Raw genomic sequence first — 16,987 nt, 5'->3', positions numbered from 1 at the left:
TAGTAAATCAAATATTTAATAATCAACCACCTGTAAAAGTGGAAGAGCAATACAGATTCATGTGCTTTTAAATTAATGCCCTTCATAATTCTTTTTTAATATTGGCAGATAGAAGGGAAAAAGTTCACCAGAGATATGCAGTAAGTTAAACGTTTTATATAAACTCTTAGAGAAACACACTGGAGAGCAATAAAAACATGGAACTTGATTTCTTGTTGCTTGATTTGCTATGATTTCTTGTATAGCAGCAATGCAGAATGGCTGTGATTTACCTAATAGTTTCAGAAGACTGAGAAAATAAAAATTGTGTAGAAGATATGATTTCAAAGAGAGGCCCTTCTCTGAGTATCTGCTCAATACCAAATCAATTCAAGTCGCACTACCTTTCCAAGTGCATCTGTTTTTCTGAGAGCTGTATATCTTAAGCTTAAAGCATACGGGCCCATGTGAATTTGTCTACCAGGTCTGATTTTGTCTCAGGTTATGGCTTGTTAATTGTTGCTTTGGTTGTAGATTCTTTGAGGACTTTTTATGCAGTGTTTGCATAAGAACGTAGAAGATAGGCTGGTCCTTTTTTAGGGTACCTACTTATTATGGTGATACAAATAAGAAATAAATATTAATCACAAGAGTGTCCAGTAGAAATTTCTGGCTCATTGTTGAAAAGTTCTTAGACATAACACCAATGTCACAACATTTCAAACCACCTCCTGAGAAATACTGCTTCCTGCCAAATCGCATTGGTAGTTATACGTAAAACAACTGTTAAGAGCTTGCACTGAGTGAGAATGTGTTGACGTAATGTGCAGCTTAATCCAGGTGCCGTATCTGCATTCTTTGATATATTTACCCACATTTTGATGGTGATACATACACATGGATTGTAAAGCCACATATGTTTCTGGGGAATAAATTAAACAAAAAAATGTTTTGATTGGATTTGTAGTTTTGTAATTGGCTCACAGTTTTGACTCAAATGTTTGCTGAGATATAACACAATTTTTAATTGTGACTTAAAAAAGCATCACAAGTGACCTCTGAACAAAATAATAATGGAACAAGGGGGAAAATACTGGTTTAACTAGTATAAAAGTTGAGAAATATTTTTCATTTCAGATCTCTGCTCTCCTCGGGCACCATCTGTGGGAACCTCTTTAGAGAAGTATTGAGATTCAGCAGATCTCTGTCATTAATTTCACAGAGGGCAGGCAGTCTCCTGCAGCAGCACTCAGTGTTCTCTTTTCTCCTTTTTTAATCAGTTAGGATGCTGTTAAACAACAGGAAATTCAAGTAGTATGGTTAATGGTGATAATGAAATAAACTGCCTATCAATGCTGAAAGCAACAGATAAATAATTTTTGATTGCTTCAGGAGAAAAAAAACCCAAACAACTAACAAACCACAAAAACCCCAAACCACTCAAAATAAATATATTTAGTATATGTAAAACCCAGGTTTGTTGAAATGTCAGTGCTGGGTTTTAGCTAGGGCTGAGTGGCAGCTTGAAATGTGCAGCATTTCTAAAGATGGCAGAGATCATATTAAATTAAATTGGATTTCATTGCAGAACATGATTTCAGGGGCCTGTGGAAGCTCCTCACCAATATTCTGTCACTAAACTGAATGACAAGGTTGCTGTGATTCCCTTTTATACAGTGGATGAATTAATTCCAGTTCTGGTTATTGTCAGATCATTCCTGTCAAGAAGCAGCATAGTCCCACAGGTAAAGTCCTGGAAAGAAATACTGGGGGGAGTACTTGGAATGAATGACTGCACTAGGACTAAACTATTAAAAAAAAAATAAAAAATGAGGAAAGCTCCATGTCCATTGTGAGATACTCATTTACCCTGTGCTATTTCAAACACAAATTAAATCCAAAGCTCATTCTTTAAAGACAGAGAAAAGGATGGAAAATTACAAAAAGTGTGAAACCAGTTCTTGGCGTAAGTAGGAAAGAGTACAAACTCTTTGTTCCTGGTGACTGGTTAAATCCACTTGGGATGGGGATGGTCATATTTACTCTGGGAGGTTATTCTGGGAAGGAGTGAACCTTTCCTTTCTCCTATTGTAGGTGGCCCTTGTGCTGACTCACTGACAGCTGTGGCATGTCAGAGACAGCTTGGCTCTGTTCAATGCAATTCTTAGCCAAGGATCCACCTGGGCATCAGTCCCTCCAGCAAGCTCCCCACCCAACAGTGCCAGAGCTCCTTCTTGAGCAGACGTTTTTGGATATTCCTTTTACAGAGATTAGTCTACATTGCTCCACAGAGTAGAGTATGATCATGATTCTCTTCATATTATTCCATCACCTGTCCTACTCTGTGATTCTGCTAAGTCCACACTAAGGACTCCTTCCTTATGGTTGAATGGCTTGATAACTGCTTTGAAGGGCTGTTGTCCCTGAGTGAATCTCTGGAAAGACACATCACAGTTCCAAGCTGAATTAGCTTTTGCGTGTCATCTCTGCTGAGTTGGGGACAGAAATGTAGGATCAGTCTTGGTCATCTGTGATTGCCATCTGTGATTGCAGCACAGTGAGGAGGGGGATCACACATAGAATAAAACATTGATACTTACAAATAGTGACCACAAATGAAACTGTGTTGTCTCTAAGGCCATCTCGGAGACCATCAAGTAATTGTTTGATGTCAGTGAACTTTGCCCTTCATTCCATCTGTATTTTCTTTCCTTGCATTCAAATCATGGCTGTCCTCCCCTGTAAGTACCTGTTCATTCAGTGAGATCAGAATTCCTCATCTTAGAATTCCTCATCTTAAATTTCCTCATATGAAGAAGTTATCAACTAAAGCAGTTGATAAAGGGCTAGGAAAAAGTGGCCCCACTGCGGCAAATGTTTCTTCATCTGACCACCCCCATGCCTCCCATAGTTTCATATTGTAAGGAAGTCAGGACCAGGGAGTTCAGTCTAAGCAGATTCTGGTGAGTCATTTTTCTCTCTAAGGAGTCTGCCTTGCCCAGTTCTCATCTCTGACTCATTGTAGCTGTAAATGGTGGGGCATATAATTTTCAAAGGGCACATACTAAAACTCCTCAGAACAAGTAATCTGCTTTTACGAGTAATTTCTCTATAAAGTGCATTTTGTTCTCTTCTAAATCCTGATTCCTGGCATTGGCAAGTTCTTCAGGACTGGACTGCAGTCAGAAATGTTAAAAGTTTCCAAGTATTCCTTAAATAACACTTATTTATGTAATTCTTTCATGTATATAAAAATAAATTTTCCTGACTCAGTTAAAGCTATAAAACTTGGATATAGAGAAAAATTAATTTTTTTTTCTGTGGTTGAAACAAAGGTGTCTGCTGTTTGTGCTGTTGTACTATCCTGGATTTAATAAAAACTCTTGTATTTGATGGATTGATCTTTTTTCAAACTTTGGCCATTCTATTTCTAATTATATCGACATGTGAAACTGGCATAAACTTTTGCTGTTTTGATGCAGGCAGAACCTGTATTAATATCTGAGGTGCTTTCTGTGTGACAAGATGATACCTGTTTTTCCTTGCATGCTAGGTGCCTCAGCTGTAGGAGAAAATCTTGTAGATAGAGGTACTGAGACTCAGCTGACAGAGTGATGTACCTTGCTATGGTTATTTGACTAGCAAAGGGAAAAAACCCAGAGTCCTGTCTTTCTGTGCTTCTATTTTAGGAACTCATAATTTCTCAGAAATTTTTCCTTTGGGGTGCAGTTCTCTACTCCTGTTCTGAACTCACAGGTGATTTCTGAAAAGCAAATCCAACAAAAATGCTAAAACAATTGGTAATGTTGTAATCCTAAAAGAAAATGTTACCGGACTTGAAAGAAAAAGATGTGATGTTAGTGGATTTTTGTCAGGTTCCAGCAGTGAAGGAACTCTAAACTGTAAAAAAGTAAATACAAATCAACTACAGTCACCTCCCAGGCCCATCTTCCGTATGCATACCTACATGGTTGTAGAAGGCAAGATGCCTATGGTATAGTTCCTGTATAAGGGATTGTTACTGTTTAACACCTTACGTTAGGGTTATGGTTGGACTCGGTGATCTTAAAGGTCTTTTCCAACCTAAGTAGTTCTATGATTCAATGATTAGGCAGGAAAAATTTGACCTGTAAATTGAGCACTAGGATCCAAACTTTGCTTGGACCTAACTCCAGTTAGTAATAGAACTGCAAAATCATATCAGTAGTAACTATGATAATAATACTATATCTACTTCTTGCATGACGCTTTTCATTATGTGGTACATTGACCCTGGGTGGACACCAGGTGCCCACCACAGCTGCTCTGTCACTCCCCTCTTCAACTGGGCATGGGAGAGAAAATGTAACAAAAGGCTCATGGGTGGAGATAATGACAAGAAGAGATCATTCACCAGTTGCCATCACAGGCAAACAGACTTGACTTTGGGAAAATTAAGTTAAATTATTTCCAATCAAATCAGAGTAGTATTATGAGAAATAAACCCAAATCTTAAAGCACGTTCCCCTTCTTCCTGGGCTTAACTTTACTGCTGAATTCTTTACGTCCTCCCTCCCAGCAGCCCAGGGGAACAGAGAATGAGGGTTGTGGTCAGTTCATCGCATGTTGTCTCTGCCACTCCTTCCTCCCCACACTGTTCCCCTGCTCCAGAGTGGGGTCCTTACATGGGGGACAGTTCTAAATGAACTTCTCTAGCATGGGTCCTTCCCATGGAGTGCAGTTCTTCATGAACTTCTCCAGTGGGTCCCCCATGTTGTCACAGGTCCTGTCAGGAGCCTGCTCCAGCGTGGGCTTCCCACAGGGTCACAGCTTCCTTCAGGCACATCCACCTGCTCTGGCAGAGGGTCCTCCAAAGACCCTATGGTGGATATCTGCTCTACCATGCACCTCCATGGGCTGCAGGAGGACAGCCTGCCTCATGATGATCTTCACCACAGCCTGCAGGGGAATGTCTGTTCCAGTGCCTGGAGCACCTCCTCCCCCCACTTCTTCACTGACCTTGGTGTCTGCAGAACTGCTTCTCTCACATATTCTCACTCTCCTCTCCTGCTTCAATTGCTCCTGTGCAGCAACATTTTTCCCTTTTATCTGTTATCCCAGAGGCGCTACCATCATGGCTGATGGGCTCAGCCTTGGCCAGTGGCGAATCCGTCTTGAATCCATCTGGCATAAGCTCAATCAGATGTGGGGGAAGCTTCTAGCAGCTTCCCAGAGGAGCCACCCCTGTAGCCTGTCTGCTACCAAAACCTTGCCACATAAACCCCATGCACACTGGTAGATCATCTTTTTCCTGTTTTATGGGTGATGGCTCCAAATGCGGAGAAGTTTAGTTTATTCACCGGACTTGTTACAAAGCTCAGGTTTTCTGAATTCCAGTTCAGTGCTCTGTACTTTGCTTTGATAGAGCTATGACATTCAAGCTGAATGCTTTTGTGGTCAGGTAGCATTGGAAATTTCTGAATTGGTCATGAAGATGTAGACATTTGTACTTTATCAGCTGTTGAAGTATTGCCTTACTTCCTGCTGGAAGGTTGGCAGGTATCTGTAGTCACAGCTGCTGCAGGAGACAGTAACTGTGAAGCGTGAAGTGCTATATGCCACAGAGCTTGAGCACATAGGGAAATCAGGCAAAGCCCTTTTCCGCAGGCACAGAACAACCAAACAGTTTGCTTGCTTAGATGTTGCATGCCCAGCAGCCTTAAATGACGCAGAGAAGCTGCCAAAGCTGCCAAAGCTAGTTGATAAAATTTGCAGGAAAGAATTACTAAGTGGCATCATTTGTTTGTTTGCCCTCAGCAGAATTATGTATGCTGCAGCAAAACAAAGTTCAGACTGAGCCTAATAGCTCAAGAGCTGCAATAAGAAAGCAGCTCTTTTCATTTTAAGCACAGTTTCCATCACAGTAGATGAGTAAAAGATAGAATATTAATGGAGAAACAGACAGTATGATGATCAAGACTGAATTTCTGCATGCTATAGGTAATGATCCTCTTTAAATAATGTCTGCACTGACTACCACATTTCCCTTTGATAATTAGCATATCTTTTTACAGACACTTATATCCACTTTTGATCTGGGATTTCTAGGAATGTAACCCTGTATAAGTTATTCCAAGATACCGTTTGAAGCTTCAGTATATTAAAATTATTGCTGCAATATATACATGGAACCTAACAACAAATGAATGTTTTCCATAGAAATATTCAGTAGGAATCACAGAGAAAACTCAAGACAACATGTCATGAAAGATGTTGTTTCAGACTAGCAGAACTTCTGTAGTGTTTAGTGTCACCAGCTCATTCCGTCAATCATGTCACACAAGAGAGGTCAGCTTAGTTTTTTGCTGGAGTTCTTGTTTTATGGATATGAACATATAGCTATGAATATATAGCCTAGCTCAAAAAAGTATAAAATCCATTATCTGCAATAGTAATTATAATTATTTACCATGTGTATATATCACCTCTTATTTGTGATTCTCAAACACTTCTGCAACAGTAGTTTTATTAGAGCTGGTTGGGAAGATATCAGGGATGAATCTGACTTTGAAGGCCTTTGAAAGTTCCTTTTTGCCCGTGTTCATTTTGGAAGAAAGAAAAAAGCAGGCAAGCAAAAAAGCATTTGGCATATTTAAAGTAATGAATTTTGTTGAGGTTTTTTATTGCTGTTTGGAAAGATGTATCTATTTCAATTCCTTTCTAAACTTTTATTAGAACAAACAAACAAACAACAAACCACAAACCTTAAAATTGAATCAAAGGATTCTGCTAGAGCAGAAATGAATGTTTCGCTTTTATTCCCTTTTAAAAAAATTGTCTCTGTGCAGAATTTGGAAAATGTTGATGGGCTCCTTCCCAACTTGAAATATCAACACCTTTTGTTAGACAAAGTTCTGTTTTCCACCCAGGTCTAGTCTGCATTATACACTTGCAATCCCTGTCTTTCTGCAATAGCTACCAAATTGGGAAACTTGTGAAAGGATCTGTCCAGCATGGCAATGGCTGCTGGTAAAGCAGGACCCCCCTTGACTCCAAAGCCATTTCTCTAAGTACCAGATTTGAGAATGGAGTCAGATCAGCTTAGCCCACAGTCTCTTTTAGTGCACGCACTTCCTATTTCTTAAAAGGTAAAATGAGAGATCTGGAGGGGTGGCTGCCCACCCACTAACCTGCCAGCATCTGTCACAAATCAGCAACAGCAAATTGTCTCTTTCTCAAAAGTCAACCAGCAGGTACTGACACAAATTATGAAGCAGAGCCACATACTGTTTTTCTAATAAATACCAAGCAGGCATCAAAATCACTGCCTCTGAGATTGTTGGGCTTTTTTTTTTTTTTGAGGTAAGTATAATGTATATTGTACTATATAAACAATATAGACACTATGATATGAATAGTATGTTATATTTCATACGATGTATAGAATGTATATGTAATGTGTATTTTTATGCTATACAGAGGTATTTTGTGCTGGTAAACAGTCAAAGAAAAAATAACATCTCTGAATGGTATGCAGCTCAGCCTTCCCTTCTGCCACGAACGTTCCATGTCCTTCTGTGTACACTGTGTAAAATGCAACCCTATCCCTGTGTATCTTTGTGGCAAAACATTGCTACCATTTACCAATGTAAGATCATAATCTTGTGCCTCAATGGCACAGTGTGAAATGGGTGTTCTGAGTCTTCTGTTTCCCTGCCAATTTTCTTGCCTTATCTGTTTAGCCCTCAAGTTCTTTATTTTCTGAAACAGAGCTGATATTTTATTATGTACATGTTTCTACTACACAAAAGGGACGTGCATCTGAGTTGGAGCTGCAGAAATAAATAGAGTAATATAAATAAAATTCAGCATCAGCTGATGTATCAAAGGAAGATAAATAAAATAAGCAAAAGACAAACATGTATGCTTGAAATCTTGCCTTAGAACAACCTTTTGCTTACCTTTAGAAGCCAGCAATAAGCTTTTGTCTTTGTTTTTGTTCTGCTCAGATACTGATGTGGGAGTCCACCCTTGCATTAATATTTTTACTTTGTTGGGTTAAACTTCTGTTTGCCTGATCAGCTCAACTGACCAAGCTAAATGACCTGCTCTGAGAATACACTTAAAGCAAAGCATTTTTGTATGGTTTCTCTCATAAAAGTTTAATGCAGTGTATACTCAGGAAAGGTTTAGTGCTTCCATTACTTTGCACATTTTTCTCACCCATTTATTCTGATAAACCTAGTATTTTGCTGACAGGATGTATCTAGGCTTGATTAAAGGTGTACACAAAGACATTGTACCCTAGAAACGACATCCTGCAGGAAGGGAAACAAACCAGGAGTTTTCAGGAGACGTTTGCTGTCCTCTCAGAGCTTTAGGGAAGATGGAGCACTCTGTGGGAATGTTAAAGTCTGGGAATCCCAGATATGTGCTTAATGGAGCTGAGCGATGTGCAGATCAGTAAGATGTCCCAGAGGAACTGGTGCCTCTCCGTTTCTGTTGCAGATCCCTTCCTCTAATAGCACACGCTGGGCAGAAAGCACGATGTTGCCATAGTCATGTAGCAGCAGCAGTAAAAAGAAATCTGCAAGAGTTAATATTTCTTGAGGCATCATTAATTCCTAATGGGACCTGAGGAGAACAATATTGTGACGATCCAATCCTGCTTGAAATCCCATGCAGTCTAATCCCTCTGTGTACCTGTAACAGTAGTGATGTAAAACTATGCATAGGTCTCTTATTACATCGTTTACTTTGCTCTCTGTTTATATCTCTTCATTGGAAAGACGGCAAAAATGAGGCTTTCTTGGGAATTTGCAGAAAGATTTATCCTTAGGATTATGACTTCAGGACTCTGAATATTATGTATATTTCTGTTTTACTTTGTGGTTATAGCAGCTTCCAATAAATCTTGGAGAGTACTATGTAACTTCTTACTGAAATAATTTTAATACTTTCCAGACAGTATTGCTAACTTCAGAATCGAATTAATGTGGAGCAAATCAGTCCACAAATGTGTCTTACAATACTCACCCCCCTTTTTTGTTGTCAAGTTTCGATGCAAAATTTTGCTGGAATGCATATATTTCCATATTTTAGTACACTGAGCTACATGTCTTTAACACAGTCACCTCTGATCATCTCAGGGAGATGATTTGATTAGTCTCTGTTGGGTGGCCCCAATAATATGTGTGTGTGAATTTTTGACTCTTCTGGACCCAAGAGTACAGCAGCCTTTTACCTCTCCTTAAAACACTTCACACTCCTTGGCAAAATAACACTTCAGTGATTCCTGAGCTGGTAATTTGGCTGCTGCATCAGTTCCTAGCAAGGTCAGCACTGCAGCGTGTTGTAGGTAATGGAAGGCAGCTCTTAGAACAAATGTGTATCCTCTTCCCGCAGAACTATTCCCCTCTTTTGTGCTTGTATCTAGGGAGGGCTCTGTGTACGTGCATGAGCTTGCATTTTAGCTTTTTTTCTTTAGGTTTAGTTAGTTCATCACTGGAGTATGAATGTTTGGAAGTTAAAAGACTTTGTACCTTTAATAAAAATTTCTAGTAAGTAGACACTAAACATATGTTCAGATTGTTTCAGTTCTTCGTACTGCTAAGATGTCTGTCCTACTCTCTGCACACATACAGGGGTACAAATTTAAGTTACCTGTCTTTGAACATCTTTCCCATTTTTCCAGAAACAATAACTGTATTGCAGTATTGCTGCAACAATATGATTCTGTTCCTTAGACATGCACCCAGATTTTCTGAAGGGCCAGGAAAAGAGGGAGCAAGACTCAAGAGCCAACTGTCTTCGTAAGAAAAAAGTCAGCAACGTTTTCCTAGAAGAACTGAAACATTAACCCACAGCCAGATGTCCTAACTGCTAGCTGTTTCTCTGAACCAGGCCTGCAAAGTTACTCCAATGCTTTTAATTTGTAGCAGAGCATCTAGCACGTAGGCTATAATAATCTCTGCCATGGTGCCACTGAGATTTGTCAGGGATGTCAGGAATGGATTTGGCTCCACTGTTTGTTGGCCTCTTGTACTTTGTCAAAAAGATTTTCCATTGTCTGTTTCCCAAAACAGTTGTGTCTTTCCATAGAGGGCTGTACTGAGTCTAAAGGAGAGGGAACAGATGCCTCATCATCCACTCCAATTAAAGAATTTTTAGAGAGAAGGAAATCCTGCCATGGTGCCTGAGTCACCAAGCTAACATCAGGGACCAGCATCTTGTTCCCATTGTGTGTTGAATTGATACTTCCTGATATAATTAAAATTATGTAACTTTTTCCACTCTTAGGAATGTGGGAAATGATTCTGGGTTCCTTGTTGTATTGTAATGGGTGTCTTTTACTGAAATTTAGGGTAGAAGTCAGGGATACAAATACTCATGAACTTTCTGAACAATTTATCTGAAGCAATTATGGTGCGACAGAGTTTTTGTTTCAATTTTAAAAAATTGAAAAGCAAAACAAAGAAAAATAAATTAAAATATTCCAAAGCCTTACTTGTCATGATTGTAAGCAAAACCTTAAAACTGTTCCAGGCTTGGTTATATGATGTTATTCGAGAACAGGTATTCCCGACTAACTCCATATGTGGGTATTCTTATTCCCTAATTAGCATGAGTCTCATTTTTAGCTTAACTCCATTTCAAAGTGCATTAGGTTGAGCAAAACCGTAGCAGTTTGGAAGATGAAGTGAAATTTAAAACCATCCGCCTGAGGAATGCCTTCCTGTCTTAGTAATGTAGTCAGTTTACAGGAGGCTTTGCAGAAGGAAGATGGGAAAGATCGTAACGAAACAACTGCCAGCCCAAAGAGGTGACATTATTATCACGTTTGCAGTATAGAGCTAGTAATAAGGCTCATGTTAATTTCTTTTTAATACAAATTTATGACTATGCAATATGGACCATAAAGGTCAGGTAGGAAATGCTTTAAACTGAAAGACGTGCATTGAGTCACCAGAGACAAGGGAAGAATTTTGCACCTTGTTGATAGAAGGAGCCGTATGGTGGTTCCTTGACCCTGGGTGTCACCACAGCTGCTCTATCACTCCCCTCCTCAGCTGGACAGGAGAGAGAAAATATAACAAAAGGCTCCTGGGTGGAGGTAATGACAAGAAGAGATCATTCACCAGTTGCCATCACAGGCAAACAGACTTGACTTCAGGAAAATAAGTTAAATTATTTCCAATCAAATCAGAGTAGTATTATGAGAAATAAACCCAAATCTTAAAACTCCTTCCCCCCACTCCTCCCTTCTTCCTGGGCTTAACTTTACTGCTGAATTCTCTACATCCTCCCTGTGCAGTGATACAGGGGGACGGGGAATGGGGGTTGTGGTCAGTTCATCACATGTTGTCTCTGCCACTCCTCCCTTCATACACTGTTCCCCTGCTGTAGTGTGCGGTCCCTCTCATGGGAGACAGTTCTACATGAACTTCTCCAGTGTGGGTCCTTCCCATGGGCTGCAGTTCTTCATGAAGAAGGGTTTTCTGGTAATGGGTTATATCTGATGGCAGAAAAATACTGACAATGAGAAAAATACTGGAGAATTTTCAGAAAGATTTATCCTTAGGATTATGACTTCAGGACTCTGAAGTGGAGAATACTCTTGGACTCTGGCTGGCCCAAGGGCAGTTCACTAGTCAGCAACTGTTCTTGGCTTGCACAAACTGCAGTTGCAGCACCTCTAGTTTGTTGGAGCAGTAAAAAATAGAAGTATCGCAAAGCACATACATAATACCTCAGTACACAGGCCACACAAGAATGGTTATAAGGAAACACACAGGACAGCTCTGTATAGCACAGGGAGACTTCCAGAGTCTGCCTCAGTGACTTCATGAAGTCTTTGGAGACTCTGTGGTGGTTTTTATGGGTTGACTGAAATTGGAAGGAATTGTCTGCTCAAGTGTTGAAAAGAAATAAAAGGATCCTTTGTGAAAATAACACATCCAAAAACCTCTGAAAACCACTGCTCCTTGTTTTGTGAGACTATGTACTTCCTCTTTATGCATGGAACATAAAAAGGAGTTAACGTTGCTTAGAAGTGAGGAGTAGGTTTTATTTTTGTATCAGTTTGTTCTTCTTTAGCGTATTTGAATTGTTTACTTTTTGCTATTTTCTTTCTGTTGCCTGGCAACATTTAATAAGTTGCCAGCACTATAACTTTGGTGGATTTAAGATTCAACCAGAGTGAGTTTTAACACAAAAGCTTGTAGTCTGTTTTTTTAAAACACCCCGCAAATATTGAATTAAAGGGTTTTTTGCTTTGTCAGGTTCTGGACAAGTAGGAATTAATTTTACTAGGACAACAGCATTGAATGTACTCTTACAGTAAGATCAACTTCTTGTCCTTGACCCTGTATACACTGCTGAGGCAAAATTTCTCACCAAAACCATTATCCCTTTCTCTCTGAACCAGAGTGATGACGTTGCATGTGTTACATGTCACTAACTCAATACAGGTTTTTCTTAAATTGCTCTTTCAACTTTCTTTTCTGATTTTAATCGCAGAAAGCTGAGATTAAAAGCCCTATCACATAGGTATCTGCTATGTGATAGGGCTGTCAGGACTTTGACTCTGCCAGATTTAAACAGCTCCCTGAGACAGACTGTCAACTCCCATCAGAGTTTATGACAGCTGATGATGACGAATGTTTGACCAGCATTGGTATTTCTGCAACACTGACCACAGGACTGAAATAATTCGGTGTGAAGTTGCACCATGTCAATGACACAGACCTATCTGCAAAGAGTTCATGTCTGGCATTTTAGAGTAAATATCCCATCAGCACTTTTAAATGTCTGGTTCAGGATGTGGGCATCTCCAACAGGAATTCCTAAGCCTAAAGCTGGATAAATAAAATGACCAGATTATATGAAATTGTTTCCAAGAGACTTCACATTAATGATCAGTCTTAGTTAATACCTATACCTAAATGTTTATTTTGCTTATGGGACTGCTTGAAACATGTTAATATCTCTCCGCTAAATATACACCACTACTTATAGGTGAAAGAATATTACTAGGTTCAGAATATCATAGAATCCACACTATTTATTTTTAAGTAGTTTAATTTAGAGGATCTAACGCTTAACGTCCCAACTATATTGTAACTCATAAATCTTAACTACTTCTTCTGCAGTGGTATTTCCCTAACTAAATGAGCTACCAGGATGATCTTCCTAAAAATTCAAGCTGAACAAGCAAGATAGATAGCCAACAGTTGTTCTGATACATGCTAATTGATTGGGATGAAATGCAGTGCTGAGAACTGACATCTCATTTTAAACACAATTGTGTATTTGTGTCTCCATTCTTCTGAGAGCCTTCTCCTCTCAGTCTTTGGGAATGATCATATACATATACATTCCCAAATGATTCACTGATTCACCCCATTATGAATCTGTAGGAAAATCTTGGAAGAAACAAAAAGGCCACATGTAGGCAGTAATGGGGAACAAAGAAGCACTAGCAGAGAAAAGACTGATGGCAAATATTGGGAAAGAGCCTGCACCCTTCACAATGGTGCTATTCATATATACAAATTGCGTGCTTATGAGTTCTTCTGGATCTGGGCCTAACTGCACAACTGGATTTCTTTCAAGCAGCAAGTAAGTGCAAGCAAAATCAGAACACAAATTTAGATTTAGATTCCTCTGGTGGAGGGTGCAGTTCAGGTCCATAACTCAGGAAGTCAGGGACTGTAAAGGAAAGCTGCAAAAGACCTGGAAAAGAGAAGAGAGTAGAAAGTCGCTTTGCACGGTGGTAGTTTAATGTTCGTATTTAAAATTTGATGCTTATTTGTTCAGCTTGAAAGTTCATTTTCCACCTTCTGTTAATCTTTGGTTGTGTGTTAAGAGAACGGGACTAGATGTGGACTTCAAGTCCTTCTGAGGTAAAGAACAAGGGTATGTTTTGGTCTCTGAGGAGGCTGACTCCTGTTTCACTGCAGAATAAGGTTTTGAAAGCATTTGTAATAGTGCATTATGAAACCCTGGTTTGGTAGCGGGTGGGGACTGTGAAAGATATCAAGGGTATGAGATGTAGTAACAGATTGGCGAATATCCTGCGTGCTGTGCAGTGTAGAACTGACATGCATGTGGGTCACAGCAGATCCCCTTCAGATCTGAATGATGTTAATATGCAGAAGGCAGATACAGCTTGTTCATCTGATGGATCAGAGATCCTGCTTCCCTGCTTAATCTGTTCTTTTGTCAGGTAGCCAGTTGGCAGCCTAAGCTCTGTCAGGTATTTTCTTCTTTTTAACGTTTGCGTGTTGCATAATAAAAAGAGGAGAGGTGTGAAAATTGCAGCTTGGTCAGTTTCATTTTGAAGGAGTTAATTCAGTTGAATGGAAAATTAATGGCTATTCTAACCCATATTTTCCTCTACATATACATGGAAATAGAAAAAGCATTTATTAATTGATGATAAATTAATGTAATCTAAAGATCTAGTGAAACAGGAAGATAATTGGATTAATGTGTAAAATACAATCTTTGAGCCCATCAGATTTAACAAACGTGACACTGTGCTTTATTTAATGTGTGCAAATGAAGCCTCCCATGAGATTAGAGAATGCAGAGCTTTGTACTGCAGAATCTTCCATTCCCATTCCGACCACATAGCCATAATCATAAGTCATTCATGACAAAAATCAATGATCTTAGTTTTCTGACAGCTTTTGTTCAGTGTTCCTAGGAACTGTTTTCTATTTTTTCTCAAGAGGGCATTTAGAATTTAAGCTCCCTCTTCTCTGCTTGTTTATTATGTATAGTGCCATTCATTTGCCAAGTGACCATGGTGCCAAGTTCCAGCTTGGCATTTGTGGAACATTTTCCTTTCAGTCCCTTGAGAATACATGCTTTGGCCTCTCAGAAGCCAGCAAATTCTCAGCACTCTAATGAAGTGGTGTGGTCTAGGCTGAAGTGGGCAGAAAAGTTACCAGCATCTGTCTCAGTGTTTGTGGCTATAACATGGTACAAATGATGGAGTTATTCATGATAACTTTTGAAAGAAAAAATATGAAGGAAAACTTTTTTTTATCTTTTCTGATTCTGTATTTGAATAAAATCTCTCTAATTGCATGGGTAGAGCATTAAAGTTTTGTAGTACATATTATATCCTATAGGAGACTCTCAAGAGAAAAGAAAAAATGTGCAGCCGTAAGCCAGACTTGTAAAAGACTGTGTAGTTCTGCTCCAGTAAAGTTGGCCTTTTACAATCCATTATATGGCAAGTCAATATAAAGGGAGCAGACCTCATTTACAAACTTGGAATTCCCGCTGTAGTTGCTTTCCAACAGGGTACCTCATCAAAAGCATTTGCTACCAATTCTGCTAACTGACAGTGCCTTAAAACCTTTTATTCTGTTATGTAGAGGCAAGCTAAGGACAACCACTGTCACTGAAAAAATATTGATTTTGCCAGGATATCCTGTGTTTGTTCTGCAAATTGCAAATAGACACAGAATACAATTTATAGCATTGTGAGAAGAAAGTGTTGTGATTAAGTCTGGAATCTGTTCTCTTAACCCTTCATTGCTCAATTTGCACAGGTTAAAAAAAAAACCCATATAAACCTCTCCTTTAAAACACAGCAATAGGTCAAGTTGTAGTTTGTCAAAACTGGCCAGCACCCTGCCATTACAAAATGAGAAGATGAATAAGCATACAGGGCTTAACCAGGCAGAGGCTTTAAATCTATTAATTCATTTTGAAGTGCCTAGCTTCTGTACATCCTCCTTTAGAACAGAATAGTTGGTCTGTTAGGTCTCTGAGGACTAGCTTTTTACTTGTGTGCTGGCAAGTGAATCCCATGCCTTCTTGTAAGTTAGTAATAGGGAGAGACAGGGCAAGAAAAGCCAGAACAAATCTCCATTAGGATTAGACAACCTCGTAGCTGCTCAATAAAAAGCAAAAACTGGCTGGTCAGAGCCTGAATAGGCAGAAGGACAAGGAGCTGTTGCTGAGCTGACGATGGGTGACAGTTCTTTGGAGAAGAGTGTGTAGGGGCAGGGAGCTGATTTTGGAAGAGATGTTTTCAGCAGTAAGTGTGGGACTGTCATCTTAATTCCGTGTCTATTGGACAGGGCCACTGCCTCCAGCTCACTCCCCCCTGCCTGTTCTCGTCTGCTCCCATTTTTTCTGGACTCCGAGCATCACTGCCCTTTTTCATTCAATGCTGGCAGGCCTCTGGGAACGTCTTTATCTGGTATGGTACAAAGGCAAGCTCACATCTGTCAGTACAGCTAAGCCGCATTTGCATGGTCTTCAGCAGTTGCCTCACTGAAGAACCCATACTTAGTCTTCCTTGAAGAACTATGAGGTAGTGCTACAGCAAATAAGAAGAGGGGTAGTCTGGTCACAATATCAAACCAAAAGGAAGGAATTGGGTTCTCATGAAAGGGTCTGACTCCACCATCCCAGCACAGAGCCTTTAGTGATGCTCGCAGTGCCTTTCTCTAGTCAGGAAACAGGCTTGAGTTTCAGGTGCAGTGCCATCAACTGAACCGTTTGGGGACTGCATCTTGTAGCATCATCCATAGACTCCAGGACATCACCAATTTACATGCTAAGGAGTAACACTGCCCTTCTTATAGTATCATGGGTTACTGTGAGAAGTGGCTTTAGTTACTGTCTGACAACTGACAGCTACCTACTGGGAGTGATGAGTTTCCATGCTGCAGTGAGCTCCGTCATTGGTGATGGAGCTCCTGAATCAATTTCACAAGGAAGAACCCCAGTAATTACCTAGCTGGTAGTTGGGGGTTGTTGGCTTGTTTTCTTTTTTCTGAAAAACATGTGAAACATGAAGTACCTGAGAGGCTTGCAGTCCCTGCTTCCCTGCTGAGAAGGGATGGGTTTTCTCTGGAGCTTTTTTCCCCGAAATTGGTGTAGAGTAAGTGCATAGTTCTCAGTGGCACTGCATTGTGGCACTGTATCATGTAACATTTGGCTAATGCTCTGGGGCTATTTCTGGTAACTGCAACAGGAGTTACAGTGGCAGAGTAGGTATATT

This window comes from Strigops habroptila, chromosome 7 (assembly GCF_004027225.2).
Source record: "Strigops habroptila isolate Jane chromosome 7, bStrHab1.2.pri, whole genome shotgun sequence".
Lineage (NCBI taxonomy): Eukaryota > Metazoa > Chordata > Aves > Psittaciformes > Psittacidae > Strigops > Strigops habroptila.
The sequence above is the reverse complement of the archived record's forward strand: the minus strand, read 5'-3'. Positions refer to the sequence as shown.